At 39.0% G+C, this 16,995-nt stretch overlaps 1 protein-coding gene across 1 annotated transcript in view; it reads left to right on the forward strand.

Moving 5' to 3' along the window:
* The window catches only part of LOC140925697 (uncharacterized), a 108,198-nt gene that overhangs the window by 15,353 nt on the left and 75,850 nt on the right, over positions 1–16,995 (forward strand). The gene's annotated exons all lie outside the window — the stretch shown is intronic.

Consider the following 16,995-nt stretch of genomic DNA (forward strand, 5'->3'; position numbering starts at 1 on the left):
AATATCTATAGGTGATGGAGAATTCTCATAAAAAACAATTTGACTCATTTTACTTGGTGCTCAACTCCTACGCATCAACACTGATCAAATGACATCCTCCCTCGAAATGAGAAAATGATGTTCTGTTGATTCATTTTCTTTGGTCTTGTTGAAGGAAAATGTTGATCGAAGAGTTACTTTAGCCACTTGTGGCATTTGATACGATATATGTTTGTAGTAGAGTTGTTGTCAGCGTTCTTGTTGATTGATTTTAGTAAGCTATTTCACTACGAATAGTTTTGGCTTTTAAGTTTATTTGATGATCAATAGAAAATTTCTCCTGACATGAATTCGGTGCAAAGGAGATATACCAGTTTAATGCATCTCCGTGGTAACACTTCTATTCATGAAATATGTTTAATTAGAGTCTTTGACAGATGGCAAAGCCTCGTTTATGTTGAGTATTTTGTTCAGTTTAAGATTTTTTGACCTTAATCTGGTCGACGGTCGATATTTACCAGGAAATGACTACCTTACTTGTTTTAACAGTTTTAAGCGTGTCTCCTTGAGTTCACCGAATTCATGGCAGTGGATAACTTTAATTAGATTTAAGTGATTTTATAGGTGTTTTTGTGGGTAAAAAGCTATTGTTCTAAATTCTGCCTTGCAATTTGAATTGCATTTTTAATTTTCCCTCTGAGTTTTGCGATCACGTCCGTAGTTAATTTATGGAAAAGTTTTAGCCAATCATTTTCAATGAAGAAGCTTAGCACCTTCTGTAAATCGACAACAACCTAAGATTTTCAAACTGTAGCTTTAGTACTTTCCTCTCTGTTGTTATGAAAAGTTTGAGTATGACTAGCTACTTTGTAGTTTTTATATTGTTGTCCTTGTTTTGTATTGGCCAGTTGACCTAAGCTTAATAGTGAAAACTTAGGTAGAAAAACCGTTTTGACAAAGTAATTACCTCGGAGGTTTCATGTTTATAAGGCTGTCTCAACCAATCAGATTAGACTTACGTCAGCATTAGATAACACTAAGCAGATGGTTTTCCGGCTGGTATAAAAATGGGTGAAACACTAATTTACTAGAGAGAGAATTGTAAAAGTTAGTAGCTGAAAGTGATTAAACCACCATGAGTCAAAAAAACGTTGTTTGTTGTAAGGGCTAGCTAGTCCCCTCCGAAAGTCCTTCCAACAAAACCGAGCCAGCCCGGCTAGCTGGCATCCCAGTATTGTGAAGCCGGGATCCCGGGTGGAAATTTTCCAAGTAATCACGCCTACTGGGCGGCCCGACGAATGAAGCAAGCGAGAGGGACAGCGGGTAACACACTGCTCATGCGCATTGCTTCCAATCTCTATATAAAAATGGCGGCTCCGGTCTTGCCCTTTTCATGTAATACCGGGATAAAAATCTCCTCGGCAGAGCTAGCCAGCCCGGCTCATATGATCACGCAGTTTGCAAGTGAAAACTTTGGAATAATAAGAGAATACGACCTAATCTAATTATCCCAAGGGTTTCCAAAAAACTGCCACGAACGCAGTTTGCACAGGAAAATGTTGGACACCGCCCCTGGCCTTTTACGGTTTGAAAGTGAAAGAACACAACTTGTTTACGAGATCATTTTGCTGATAAGATTTTAAGAAATCACATCCTTTTCGAAAATCAATAATGAAATTATACATCATTCAATGTTATCCTTATTTATCTCATCCACCATCACGGAATTTTGCGTGACATCTTCTTTGGCTCTCGACAACTGAGGGCAAAAATATTGTCAAACTCTTGGCAATGAGCCAAACCTGTCAATTCCAATTATTCGACAGATTTATCTTCAAGTTTCTGAAAAATCACCCGACTTCTAGGTAAGATAAAAAATACCGTAAGGTTAGGATTTACAAGTTTATCTTTTCCGAGCCAAAAGTCGTCCTCTGAGAGGACATGTTCTTACTGGCAATGAATAGTCTGTACAATGAAAGAGGGCAATGACCAGTACCTATGGTCCTGAGGAAAAACGTAACATTCACGCCGTGTAGGGTTAGATACATTATGCCGGCATAATTTTGGGCATAATGCTATAGTCGGAGCATCGAGCAGAATGCCTGCATAATGGTCATTTTTTTCAGCATAAAGAGAATGATTATGACAAAAATACACATTGCCGTAACTGTACTGAGAAATTTTTACTTCCAGGTGCTTTTAGTGCGGATTAACATATTCAAAGGCTTGATTGCTACTTTCAATGTCTTGTTGCACCGTTGCATCATTTGTTAGGCTGCTAAGATTGGTCAATTGTCTATTCATCTTCACGGCTGCCAGTTCGAAATTTGTAACTGACGCAGTAAAAGGTTGTATTCATGTCTGCGGGGATGGAAAACGGCGTAAAATACAGCCAAGATCAGTCGAGCATAATTTTAGGCATAAAGCTGTTGTTTTGATGGTGACGCTTAAAAATATAATGCTCAAGTTTTGGAGCATAATGTATCTAACCCTACGTCGTGTGCTGCGGGGACAATTATTCAGTCCAAAGGGAAAATTTAATTATTTAAAAGTTTTTTTCAATATGTGGACCTTGTTTTTCAATACGTTTGATTTCTTTTGCCGATTTGTTTGCCGTTCGTTATCTATGGGACGTATTTAACAAGGATGATTGCTGTATCGTGACACATCGCGCGGCAGACATTCTAATCGCACCGCTTGGCTTGTTTACGTGGGCACGTATTGCTTGCCCATTGCAACTTTTGAATCAAAACAAGCGATCTCGATTACTCTATTTGGGCGACGCCCAAATAATAAAAATAAGTTAAAAGTAAAGTAAGAGAGATAGGAACAACAATAGCATATTAACCAGAAATATGTGTATCGCAGGAACTTGCGAAACTCAGGGGGGAGGCTCACAAAATGTCAGGGATGGAGGGAGGGAGAGAATTGGAAAGTAAATTGTGTAGCTCGGGAGGGCGGGTTTCAAAACTAGATCGGTCGCGATCGTCACCTTCTTTTCCTTCATCATATTGTAAAAAATAAAGCCAAAATAAGTGTATCAAGCGCTTGATGGCCACTTTATGGCCGAAACGTGGCCGCTGAATCCAATTATTTCGGGACTTTCATCACTGGTGGCCTTATAGAGGATAACCGCTTAATGGGAGGCCGGTTAATGGAGGAGATTGAATTTTCTCTCCTGTAGGGAAAGAGAGGTGATCCCCTTTATATCCTGATATCCTGCAGTCTAAGAACAAGCCCTTGGGGGGCCCTGGTGAAAGAGGGGGAGTGGAGAGAAGAGTTTGCGTTTAAAAATAAAAAAAAGTCAAACAGAAAAATTGTGAAACACATTGGAAGGAGGAGCGAGGTTTGGCACACAGTCGGATAGTGCGCGGCCATCTTTGGGGACCCATGGGCAGATAGTGGCGGCGAGGGAAAGTAATTTTCTTCGCGCCTTTTTTCCCCGCCCGTTTAGATTTTCCCTTACTCCTACTATCTGCCGCTTGGTTTCCGAGGATAGTGCGAGGCCGTCTTTACGGAAGGTTCCGAGTTCGATTTCGAGTTGTGACCATGAATCCTTCTTTCGCCCTCTTTCCTTCTCTTTTCGGCCTCTGGTTTGTCAGTTGAAGTACTGTTAGGAGTTACCAACGTAAATAAGGACCTCTACATTTAAAGATATCGGAACTGAACAACTCAGAAATGTACAAGTAGGGGCCCTAAGAAACTAAGACGGCGACGGCAACGTCAAAAAAGCAGTAAGTTTATTGAGCAAAACAACAACGCTGCACCTTCAAGTGACTGGGTGACTTGGTATAAGGGCAAAAAAGTTACAAAGTGCGCGAAGTCTATTTTTCAGCGACGTTTTCATTGGCGTCGCCGTTGTCGGATCGTAAGGTCCCTAATAATACTTACGGGCGCCTCTATAATACAAATACCGTAAAATTCCGAAAATAGGCTCCCGGGCTTATATTTTTCAAACGCCCTTTTTGAGGGGCTTATCTACGGAGGCAAATTTGCGTTCCAAATGAATAGACGATATTCGTATTCCTCGACGGCCCTGGGGCGAAAGACTTCACAGCATGATTGCGAGGCTAAAGCGGGGAACTTTTTGGCAAAAGCACAAACAAACACTGGTTAGTCGCGGCTGAATCGCTGCAAAACGATAGAAATCAGCAAAAAACTGCAAGATTTAAAAGCTGAAACCTTACGGGTAAGCTAAAGGGATATCTCTTTCAAAAAACAAAACTGTGGGAAGAGCTGGTCGTACTAACAGCAAAAGTTGAAAAGCCACGCAGCCAAAAGAAGAAACAAGAAGTAATCAAGAAAATGGTCTATTGTGTCAAAATGTCAATACTCGAATCATCAGTTTTTATATAATTTTCTTCTTCTTATTATTCTTTTTGTCTTGTGTGTATCTGTAGTGTGGAGTTTAAACTAGTCAGTATTATCGTCTGTACCAAACTCTGTGTTCAACTGCGTGCACGTTTTTGTACTCTCACACAGTTGTTATCGAAGATAATGTGACTTAAATTTAAAAATAAACTTTACCTAGTCATCTTTGTTGAAACCGGTTTAACTTCCTTAAAATGCACATGGACTGTGTGCAGAACGCTAAGCCCCGTCTTGATAAGTAATTAGGCTGATTTAGCAACAGAACGGGAACGTCAGTTGACGACGGCGCGCGCAAATCAAACAACTGGCTTGACCAATGGCAGAGCGGCAAATTGGGCAACGAAAGTGGAGTTTAGTCCTTTCCGCGCGCTTTCTCGTCGTCAAATGACGTTACCGTTCTGTTGCTAAATCAGCCTATTATCCACTGAATGAGTCGTTTGGTTTACTTCAAATACACATTCAAGATTTTGCATCCGCTCGTTAGAAAATTTCAACTGCAAAGTAGGTGTGATAACATCACTGTTAACTTTATGGCAGGCTTTCGATAATTACGTCCATTTCAATAAAAGATTTTCGTCAAAAAGTTTAAAGGACACTGAAAATTACAATTAAAATGGCTTCGGGGATTTTGAGGACATCTCTGTTTATATTAAATTATAAACTCGCTCACCAAGCACTCTTCTCATCAATATAAGTATGGTTAGGATCGCTGTTTTTCTTAGTAATAATGAGCTTATGTTACTTTTGTTGTTTGAAATGATGACCTCTCAAGTATGTAAGCCCCTCGGAACTTTACAATGTTAAAAATTTTCCTTAAATTCGGCAAACTCAGCCGCAGTTTTCTCATATTTGTTTGTCCTCTTGGCGAGAAGGTCCCCGCATGAGCCTCGCGTTCATGACCAAGGTCTACTCGTCCCAGGATTGTCGGAGAATACGAATACTGTCTATTGGGCTAGCCTTAAATTTGGAAGTAAATTTACCGTTTTTGCTTTGTGAACGGGTTAGGCTCGATTACCACCCGCTGTTCGGCAATTGAGCGCGCGCTCCTCCCGGAGGAACAAGACAGGACCCGAGAGAGCGGCTGAAATCAAGCCTAGGAGCTCGTACCAGCCCGAGAATACGGATACTAGCGCTGTGCCAAACAAAGGTTTTCCCATTCATTTTCTCCCATTCGCTAAAATTTTAGTCCAATTAGAAAAGGGATTCACTCCTTTTTCACATTTCACAAATTCGAATTTCGCGTGCTAAGCTTGAAATTAAATATGGTTGCAGATTAACGATCTCAAAGTCACTAGCCTGCGTAACAGGCAGATTTTTGGGTGTGATTTTGTTCGTGTTTCGTAAAGTAAGTGATCAAACGAGAAAACGATGGGAAAGGGGAGAGGGGAGAGACGGAGAAGGAAGAGAGACCGACCTCTCTGGCTTTTTTCTTTCACCTCCTCCCCCACGGTTTCTCGTTGGACATCTGTTTAGCTTTCGCGCGACTTTGCTTCTTACTTTCACGAACCATAACCGAAAATCCCTTGGGAGTACTCCTGGAAATGCTTGGTAGGGGTGTGCCGCCCGGTTCTCAATATCCTGACCTTATAACTATACCCGATTCCAGACCAAAATGAGCAAAGTGTATACCCTTTTTCAGACCAAAACAGAGCAAAAACCCTACCCGATGGGGCGGCACATACCTACATGTCTTCTATAGGGGAGTACCCCCCGGGCGAACAACACACCAAAAAACCGCCTGGGAGGCAGGGGACAAAGTCAAATTCTTGCTTGATTGGCTAGTCACCGTTAGATTTAGAATATGACAACTGTACGCAAAGATGAATTTGTCCACGTCATTGATACATAATCGGTATGATAGTGTCAAACTGTTAGAGCTGACCACGTTTATATTAAGACAAAACTACAGCAGTTTCAATCATTTTTTAAAGCACATTGTCATCTCCGATATATTAATCAAATCGATAATGATAAATTTGACATTCGCCTAGATCAATCATTTAGTAATTAAAATTTATCACCCAAATGATCACTGCGGCAGCAAGGAGGAACTTGGTTCTAAACCTTATTTTTACGAATTATAACAATATATTTGGTGAACAAGGCCTGTGATTCGTTGATTCGTTGTGCATGTCGCCGATTACAATATACGTAACTACAAGCGTATTTGGCCAACAAGACAGAGGATAACAAATTCAACTTTCAAACCTGTGAATTTCATATTAACCCAAAATTTTACTTAATGTGACTAAAAAACTACAAAACAAAAGAAGTGGGAATTATATTGATTTTCTATAGATGTGCTGTGAAAAGAAAAAAGAATCTTCTACCACCGGTTTTCAGCCGTTTGAGGGAATCTGGTTTGCATCCTTCTAACAATATACGCGAAAGAACGAGGGCGCACAAAACGGCTGGAAATTGAGCTTAACTGCCACTACGCTTATAGAAGGCGTTGAATTAGAACGTTCTTCACAGAGCTGTAGCATAATCTGTATTTCTATATGCTCTGATTGCTGGCCAAAACAACACAGTACTGAAACAAATGTTTACGTCATCTATTAAATTATCTACGGTTTTCTATCGTCCAAAGACTGTTCTATCACGAACGGCAATTCTCAAACTGTTAAAAAGACTCGCCTCCGGCTTTTCCAACATTGCGTAGGTGTACCCCTTTTTGAGGGGTTTCTCTTTTGTCAACCTCACTCTTCCGCACTGACAGCTGGGAGATTAACTGCCTGTGATGTCACATGACTCCAACAAAGTAGCTTGAACTCTAAGACTAGGAAAGAGGATAATAGGCCATCATTCAACGTTAACGCTTAATTGGGAGAACCTTTCAGGCCTTTCGAAGGGGAAATTTAAGTCTTCGGAGGAGTAGCTAGGAGTGACACCTACATACAGTCGTCTTCATACAAGTGTGCACAAGGCCGTACATTTGAATTTATACACTGGAAAGTGCTTGTTAAAAAATCTTACATTTAAAATTTGTATTTTACCTATGTATTTTTAATTAGACTCGTCAATATGCCAGTTTCGAATTATAAAAACTCATACTTGGCTACGTGGCTGAGGAAAAAGGACATGTGAAATGAATTTTTAATAAACGAATCTCAATCCGATTTCTTTTGTCTTATTGATGTCACACGTCTCGACCCCCTAACCCGTGGGGGGCATGGGAGAGAGGGATTCTCTCTCCCGTACCCCCACGGGTTAGGGGGTGGAGAAATATGACATTTCAGAATAATTGATTGATTCGCAGTCAAGGCTTGTTTATTCTCAGTCAATTCTCAGTGAAAACCTGGCCTAGTATAGGCAGGGTCATCGCAGCAGTTGTCCCTTTCGTAAACGGTTGCTGCTATTTTTAAGACAAAAAAATTTTGACCTGTCATTGATAGCGTTTCTATTACGACAGTAACAACCCAGGGTCGAACCTGAACTTCGAACCAGACCTTTCGTATGCTAATCTTTCTCCCTTACCACCACACTGCCACACCGACCCGCCAAAATTCCGAAAAAATTAAGTACATAGAGAAATTGTCTTTCTTAACTGTTACATCAATAACAGGCTACCCTAGCCCTTTCCATACTTTTTAACGTAAATTCAACTTGGGCTTCGTCTTCGTTCTTTCTAAGACTGTTCAAAAACGTATTATTTTCCATATTGTAACTTAACCCAGGGAATATATTACATCCATAATGACTGAAGGCTTGCTTACCAATGGTGGCATCGACCGTTAAAAATGGCAACGAGCTTTTACGAAAAGGAAATAGGCGTCACCGCAATAGCGTGACGCCAATTTCAGCTGGGACTATGAGAGCCCCCTCCCACAAAGAAGGACAAACCACACCACCGGGTTCTACGTCCCCGACCTATTTTGAATTATAAATCACAGCCAGCATGATCTTACCAGTTTCCTAAAGATGGTCTGGCCGAGGGTTAAACCTGCGACCTCCTGCTCGGCAGACCGCGCTCTTCTTATTGAGGTCAACCGGGGAGTGGTTCTACACTAGCAAAGGGTTTCAGCTTGATATGCAAACACCCCCGGGGTAGGCTCCACTCCCTTACCCTGTTATATACATTTTTGACAGAAGTAGGCGCGTCCCGATTGTGCTTAGCTTGCGAGCAAGCTCTCCTATTTGGGAGGGTGAAGCGAGTCTCCCGAGAACGCGTGAGCGAGCGGCGAGGCCGCGAGGGATTTTCCTCGGCCCCTCTCTTGCGTGTTCTCGCGAGGCTCACTTCGCTTGCCCAAATAGGAGAGCTTGATTGCAGGCTAAATTGTGCTTGGTAACTTTTGAGCAACTTTTTGCGCTTCTGGCAACCTCGAGAACCTTTTGCCTTTCTGAGCAATTTTTTTAAAGCAAGATTTAGGTTTATAGCACATATCAAGCACGAAATAGTAAACGACTTCACAGAAGACTTCAAGCTATACGAATTTCTTGAGTGTTAATCAATCTAAACGTAAGCATAAGAGAAAAAAATGAACACCCGTTTTCTCGACTTTTTCTTAGTCATAAAATGCATCTGTTAGCCCTTCTGGAGCTTTTCATAGACCAAAATCACAGATTTCCCCACGCTTCCATCCACTCTATTTAAAATTCTCATCATTTTTTATTTTTAATATACTTTAACTAGCGAAATTCCTAGCACCCTTTCATATTCCTGAGGCCTGAAAAATGTTATCGCTTCTGGGCGGAGCCTCCCTGTGTAGGCCATTATAGGATGTACCCCTCAGGAGCTAAACCCTGGTAAGAAAATCATACTCAGACCTTATTTCAACCCAAAAGTCAATGTCTTTAGGCTGCTTATTGTTGTTATTATTGTAAGTAACTGTTCCTTGCGGCAAAAGGCAGAAACCGGGTCAAAACAAGGGATTACTACAAGCCAAGAAATAATAAGGCAGGGGTTTCAATAAAAATTAAAGTAGCCAGCAGGTTTGAAAAAAGTAAAAGATTGTATCAAAAAGAGGCTTTTACTCCCCTTCATCTAGAGGGGTCTGGGGGCGTGCTTCCCTTGAATATTTCAAAATTTCAAGGCCCTAAAATGCGATTTCCAGCGTTCTGGGCGCTAAATTGAGTACAAAAGATAATGTGTTTTGGATCAATTTGGACAAGTAATGCACATTAAATCTGAAAAAAAAAGTCTGTCTAGGTCCAGCAAATTGAATTTTAATATAAGTTTTGACAGAATTTTTTCTTTAATTTAACACTTTATTTCCAACTTCCAATTTAAAAGAAAAAAGTAGCCGACGTCTCTGAGCAAAGTAGCGGACGTGTTTTGTCGGTCGTCGGTGCTTATTGAAACCCCTGAATAAGGGGACAGAGGGAGAATCTTAGGGCATTGGACTGGATATGTGAATTTCACTTACGTTAGACGTTCGCATGTTTAACTGATTATTTTAAACGTTATCAAGTCCACGCGCGACTGCCTCACAGTAAACAACGCAGAATATTATAATGGCGATTGTTGAATTCTGATATTTTTTTTCGGGTTAATTTGCAATTGCTTAAATTGCAAATTACCACTGCGACGCTCATATCTTCATTTAAAATTTCCGCAGTTCACATCATCTTCATTGCTTCATTCCATTCACGGGTTAAGATGCACTCAACAAATTGGCCTGCTCCCAATTTATGGGTCTTCATATCTCAATTGGCTAACGCAGAGGCCATAGGTTCGAATCCCGTTGAAGTCTCGAAATTTTTTTTTCGGGTTAATTTGAAATTGTTTAAATTGCAATTACCACTGCGAAGATAATACCTTCATTTAAAATTTGTTGAATTATCTCTTGACAAAAAGTTTACGAACCTCTCCGGAAACCATTTCAACTTCTAAACGTTTCCCTCTCTATCCATTATTCGTTCTTGTACAAGCTCAAAGTTCTCTGAAGCATGCTACGCTGGTTGGAAAGCTTAATAGAGTGCTTACAATGACGATGAAATACAAACCTTTTTATTGAGTTTCTTGTCCGAGTCCAAACAATGCAGCTGCTGAACACACACTGGTCCTGATATGACAAACTTTTTATCAGCACCTGAGAGCTCGCTGAGGCTTTGTGACTTGCTAGCACTCTTTGATCAGTCAGTTTTAGTCCTCTGGAAAGAAATGAACGATTGATTGGTTGATTCAGTCATTCCTTCATTAACTGGTTAAATGAATGAGTGAATGAACGGACAAACAAAATTTTTCTTGTCATGAAGCTTAGGTTTTTAAAGTTAATAGTTTCTCCTTGCTATGACTGACCTCAAAACCATACACATTTACAACGCAAGCATGAAAGCGAGGCCTACTCATCACCAGATTTGTCGCAAACTTTAAAAAAGTAAATAGGGCGGTGAAAAGAAGAACGAGTTGTGATTTAGATATTTAAAATTTAACTCCAAAAGATATTCCTGGAGCGGTTTAGTTATAGCAAATGAACGTGCGCTGGAAAGTGGACAGTGGAGAAACCAACCTTCGGCAAGGATCCTTGAAACGTCAAGTCTTTGCTATTATCGGAACGATTATTACAAAGCGCAGCAACGTAGCATTTGTGGCAACTATTTTTTTGTGGTAGTTGGAGGGTGCGCTTCTGTCACTTTATACAATTTAATTGCGATGTGCCGTTAGGTCTCGCTTTCATGCTTACGTTGTAAGTGTGTATACCATGTCGATACTGTATGAGAGGAGCCCAGAAAGCTTCGATTCTTGTTGTTATTGACACCATACTGTTGCTTAGTTACAAACTCGTCCTCAGGGATTTACAATTAGGAAAAGGGAGTTATTGACTTTCCATTCACTGTATGTCCAGCATTTCATACTTATTGAAGACTTGTTGTTGGGTCAATGCATCAATCTTCTCACTAGCATGTAAAAATAATAATTCGGATGGAACTTTTCCTCCGACTTTAAGCTCCAGCCGAGTTTATTTTACACAGAGTATTTTACATTCCGAGATAAAAATAAATGAGAATGAGTGAGGTGCTTAAAAATTTTAAACCAGTTTCACACCAGTTTGAAAAATTTAAACCGAAGAAAAAATTTAAACCACAACAAATACATGGCGTACAGGGTTCTTTCTAGGGTAATTGTGGGTGAGAAGCTTCCATGCCCCCAAATAAATTTTTATCATTACAGTATGTAAGAAATTACATTGAAAAAAAATCATGCAGACGCGACGAGTCAGTGCACGTGAAGTTAGTTTTCCCTGTCTAAGGACACTATATGACAAGGAACACGATCACGACGAAAAAATAAAATAAAATACCACTGTAACATTTCTCAAAATTGTGTCTCAAAATGCACGAGATTACATCTCAGCGCATGTTCATTTCAAAACATTTCCGCTGGGGGCACGCCCCCAGATCCCTCCAGGAACCCTGGCATATTACTACACCTCCCAAAACCCACATCGCACCGACGGTGTGCAAATAGAAATTCCTCCGCTACTATCCTTAAAAAAGAATTACATATGGGGAATCTAACAGCTGCCTGCTACGAAAATAAAAGAGTTCTTAAAGTAATTAATATGATTACTATGGTAACTGTGTTACTATGGCTCCTTACTCTTCTTACAAGTCCATGCCGTGGTTTTGCACCAATGACAATGCACTGATCTTCGATTTAACAATGTCTGAAATTAAGTGAAACAAAATCTAAGGCTACTTTCACACGGTATCATACGAAATTTGTGACCAGCTAAAAATTTTGACCAGATTCGGACACACGGAACGATTAAATAGTTTCACTCAGTATACACGGACTTTAAGAACCAGGCTGAATTTTTACTTTTTTCAGTGGGTCTACCATCTGCCCATACACAAAGTATTACTGCCCAGTTGAGTTACCACGCATCCATGCAACCACACCTTTGCCGTACAAAAATTTAGCTGGTTATGGTGTTTACACCTCACCGGTCAAGTTGTCTACCCTATAGGTCAACAGTTTGACCTAGATTTTGGAATTCAAGTTTTCGAACGGCTAAGTGTCTAAATTTTTGTACGGTTAGCGACGTTCCTTGTGAACCGCAACAAAAAAGACGAATTTTCAACCAGTTGAAAATTCGTCAGGTGCCATGTGACCCATATTTCTGGTTATCAAAATGCGTTTGCTTGTCTGGTGTGTCGTAAATAAGACGCTCAAATTTTGTCTCACGTCGTTTCTAATATGTCGAGCGTTAATAGTTAACATGACAATATCAGAATATTAGAATTTTTAGAATACTTACGACACGCCCGGACAAGCAACGCATTTATAACCAGTAATGTTAACCGTCTCTGATCGGCTTCAAATCCCCTCTAAAACGACTCATAAAGACACAGGAACACAGGTAAATACATCTTATTAGTACATCACTACGACAACTTTATTGAATTTATCTTCGACATGAAGATTTCAGTACCAAAACAATAACAAATGAAAAAAGTAAAATAAAAGTTAAGTAAGAAAGAAAGGATCAATTGAATATTATCATAAAAGAAAAAATTACTTGGCCATGTACAGCTACTCGTATGGCAAGAAAGTTTAATTAGACTTCGGATGCATAACAATTTAGAATATTTTCAATATAAGAGACACTGAAATTTAAGTTGTTTTGATCGCACATAGACATTATATATAAAAATAGTGCCTTGCAAGACATATTCGTAAAATTACTGTTTATCAAGTATAGGATCTCCAAGAAGATACCCCTTATATGAGAAAGTGATGAGTGGGTACATTTCAACAGATAGTGGAATTCATCACCAATTTCGGATCTATTACAAAGGGGGCAAAGTCTCTCAACTCTGGGTATCTTCTTGTAACGCCCAGATTCAATAGGTAGCAAGTGGCAAGAAATTCGCATTTTGGTTACTGCCACTCTTGTCTTAACGTTCTTTATTAAATCAAGATAAGATTCAAATCTGACTTCGTTTTTCACTTCAAATTTCTTTTAAACATTCTAACCAGGTATGGAAATGTCCTGTGATCAAGTATTTACTAAAACAGTGGATAGTGGTTTTCGCGCGCCCTGATTGGCTACTCAATCAGTGAATATCCTGCAATATTCACTGATTCACAACTAATCAAGCAAGCTGTTCCCGAAATACACGAAGAAGGTGACGAAGTTCGGTTTAGAAGTTTTAACAGGTAAAGACTTGTCTTTTTGACTTGAATTTATCGACTGTAAAACCCGTGAAAAAGTGTTTTGTTTACAAATGCAAATTAAGCTTACGTCTTGCGTTATTTTATTTAGCTTGTTCGTAAATAAGCTGAAAACTAAATTTAATAATCTTTTTTACAGAATGATTTTAAATACAAAAAGAATTCACAACTCGTTTTGAAGAAATTTTCCCAAGAGCTAAACAAATGCCTTCAAAAGATTTATTTGTCGGCAAGAAAAAGCGACGACCGCGGCCGTTCTGTCATTGCGCGCCAAAATTGTAATCGTTGGCAACAGTAAATGAGTTAAAAATCATCTTTTTTGTGCTCAATTATCTCACTGTTTTAGTATATACTAAAATAATTATTCACCTCAGTGTCGGTGGCTAGTGGTATTCACTGAGGTGAATAATTGCTATTTATTTTATTGGCTAACACAGCGTTCGGGTTCCCTGTGTCGCCTCTCATCGCTCGCCACCGCGCCTTTTTTCGCAGACCAAAGTGGAACCTACAATCCTGGACAAAAGTCCTTGGGACAGTGCTGTAGTATACTCGGAAAAAATTCTGGATACAGGCGTCCAACGTTGTTTGTGGGGTGGGGGAGGGGCTGGGCATGTGTGAATTGAATAAAGGCCCACAAATAAAATTGTGTCATAAGACTTTTGTCCATGATTGTAGTATTTCGTCATGAAATAGAGGGGAATAAAAACACGAGCATGGACAGCATGCCATATCTACCAAAACAGAGATAAAAACAAATACCATGCCAGTAACTGCCCTTTGTACTCTGAACAGATCGTAAAAAATAGTCAAACACAGCAGCATAGAATTCGCTAGTTTTATGGTACAAAAGATTTTTAATTTCTATTAGCTTGAGTTTAATATGTGTTTGGAGTAAATTTTTCTGCTATCTGAAAATATACTTGTATCTGCACAGCAGAAATTTTGTTATGTCCCATAAGAACTACAAAACATTTTTGATTGGAAAAAGGACTTGCATTTGAATAGAAATCGGCATCTTACCAAAAATATAGTTTCTTAATATTTTTAACCGTGACGAAGTCAATGATCAAATAAGTCTGAATAAAAAATTGTATACAAACTGTCGTATATAAGTAAATTAATAAGTAAAAACATCTCACTCGTGACTTGATTTCTTCGAAAATGCCAAAATATATAAATAAATAAATAAATAAAATAATTAACCCTGGCCAACGTAAAACGTTTATAACAAAAATTCAAATATAACCTGTGGTAAAATCCTGGCAAATTAGGGATATTTCACGGTATGCCAGGAGAAAACATTAGATAACCTAAATTATCCTATGGCACTTATTTTAAGTGCAGACCGACCAACACTTCGCTCAAATCGGGCCACCTTGGAAGACTGGGATTCACCGCAAAATGTTCTCCAACTCTTCAGCCCACCGATTGGCTGTATTCGTAACATAAAAATATTTCACAAGTATTGAATAGTAAATATCCCAACAAAATTATTTACATGTAAGTGAAGGAAATGTAAAAGTAAAGAATAATTATAAAAATCTTAACCAACTTAACGTATTTCCTCGAATAATAGACGTCCCTCGAATAATCGCCCCCTCCCACCACTGTACGTAACCCATCGATACCCATAGCGGTAAATCTGGAGGATGAACCTGAAGTGGAGTCTGATCCAGCAAAACGGAGGAGGATATTGACAATGAAAATTAATCAAGGAATCAAATTTGGAACACTTAAAAAGCCTATGTTTAGTTTCTTTGATGTGATTTTTTTTTATTTAATAGGAAAATAGAACAAACTATTTTGGGAACGACTTCCAGTGAACAATCTGAAAATAATCGACTCCCTCGAATAATCGCCCCCTTTCGGCGCGAAAAAAAAAAAAAAATCGCCGCCGGCTATTATTCGAGGAAATACGGTATTTACCTGTGAGGTGGGAGGAACTATTCGACCATTAGACATTATGATTAATGTACTTTCCACGAGGATTTTTTGACTAGCGAGTTATTACATAACTACAATTAACCTACACCTACAATTAACTCTTTTTATCATTTCAAAATTTGCTGTTCAATTTGCAATATATCATGCTCATAAATGATTCAGTCTTTTTCCCCGGCAATATCACCTTACTCTTCATCTTGATAGGCGTTGTGTTAATCCTCTCGTGTCATTATCCTACTCGGACATTGTCATTAACAAGTGGTTGAACTCAGGACTGAAAAAGAAGACAACCAACACTAATCACAATTCACATAAAGCTAATAACATTCTTCTTGAGTATAATTCAAAAGGTGTGTAGCTGTTTCGCGAATCTTGCGCGATTACTGTGAATGATCTAATTGACGCCCCCCCTCTAAATAAACGCCTCTTGTCTTATAAACGCCCCCTCTACGATGTTAAGTTTGTATTAGATGCCTCTTTCTAACAACCGCTCTCTGTCATATGAACGTCCTCCCGAAAAATTACTCTAAAAGTCAGGGAATTAGCAAAAAGGAGCAACATCATTCAATTTACTCAGATTCTTGCTTTATTGCATCTTATTGAATGTCAAGCTCGAAGTAAGGATAGATTACCGAAGACAATAGTAATAATAATGATAATAATAATAATAACAATAATAATAAATTTCTTTATTTCGCCCGTTAAAATACATAACAAACGTTTCAGAGAGTAAAGGTATACAAATCATGAAAACTGAACAGATCATTTTCAATTATTATATAAAACCTGATCAAGCATTGGATATCTATATTGTTAAATTGTCAAGTTGTATTGAAACCTTATTCTATTAAAATAGCAATTCTTAAAACGTTCTGTATTAATCCGTGGTAATTGACTTGTTTGTGATCTTAACTTCTTGGATGACTCTTTGACTGAGTCCATCACCAAAACAAGGTGCCAGTCTGAACTCATTTACAGACTAAATGGTTTATGTGTATTTTGTTCTTGTAGTTAATTTTTATCTCAGTTAATTTTTATTTCTCCATTGTTTTTGGGTAAGGTAATGTATGCTAATGAATTTGAAACAAAAGAAAAACAAACTAAAATAAAAAATTAACGGCAACATATATACCTTTTCTTCCCTAGTTTCTCAAATTAACATCATCATTTGCCCCCAAACAACCAGAATGCCTCCTTAATAAGACCCTGGCCATATTAAATGTGGTGCGGTTTTTGTTCCTTAAGTACTCGGGATTCCTTTACAGATCTTTAAATCCAAGAAGTAACGATAGGAAAGGTAAGACACTGTGTTGACAAAACTGTTGCATTTTTGGTCATTTTTAGTAAGCTGCTTTACCAAGACAAGGGGAATTAGGGCAAATGTATGGAGGTATGGTATGGAGGTATCCCTCGAGAGGACATATGCTTACTGGCATTGAATAGTCTGTATTCTAATACCATGAAAAAGAAAAAGGGGGCAAAGCCGGGTGTAATCGAACCCGGTACTTCTGCTCCGTGCGCTACGAGGAAAATAGAAAAAACCTTACGGACGGACAGACGTACTCGTACAGACGTTGTAG

Source organism: Porites lutea, chromosome 2 (assembly GCF_958299795.1).
Source record: "Porites lutea chromosome 2, jaPorLute2.1, whole genome shotgun sequence".
Classification (NCBI taxonomy): domain Eukaryota; kingdom Metazoa; phylum Cnidaria; class Anthozoa; order Scleractinia; family Poritidae; genus Porites; species Porites lutea.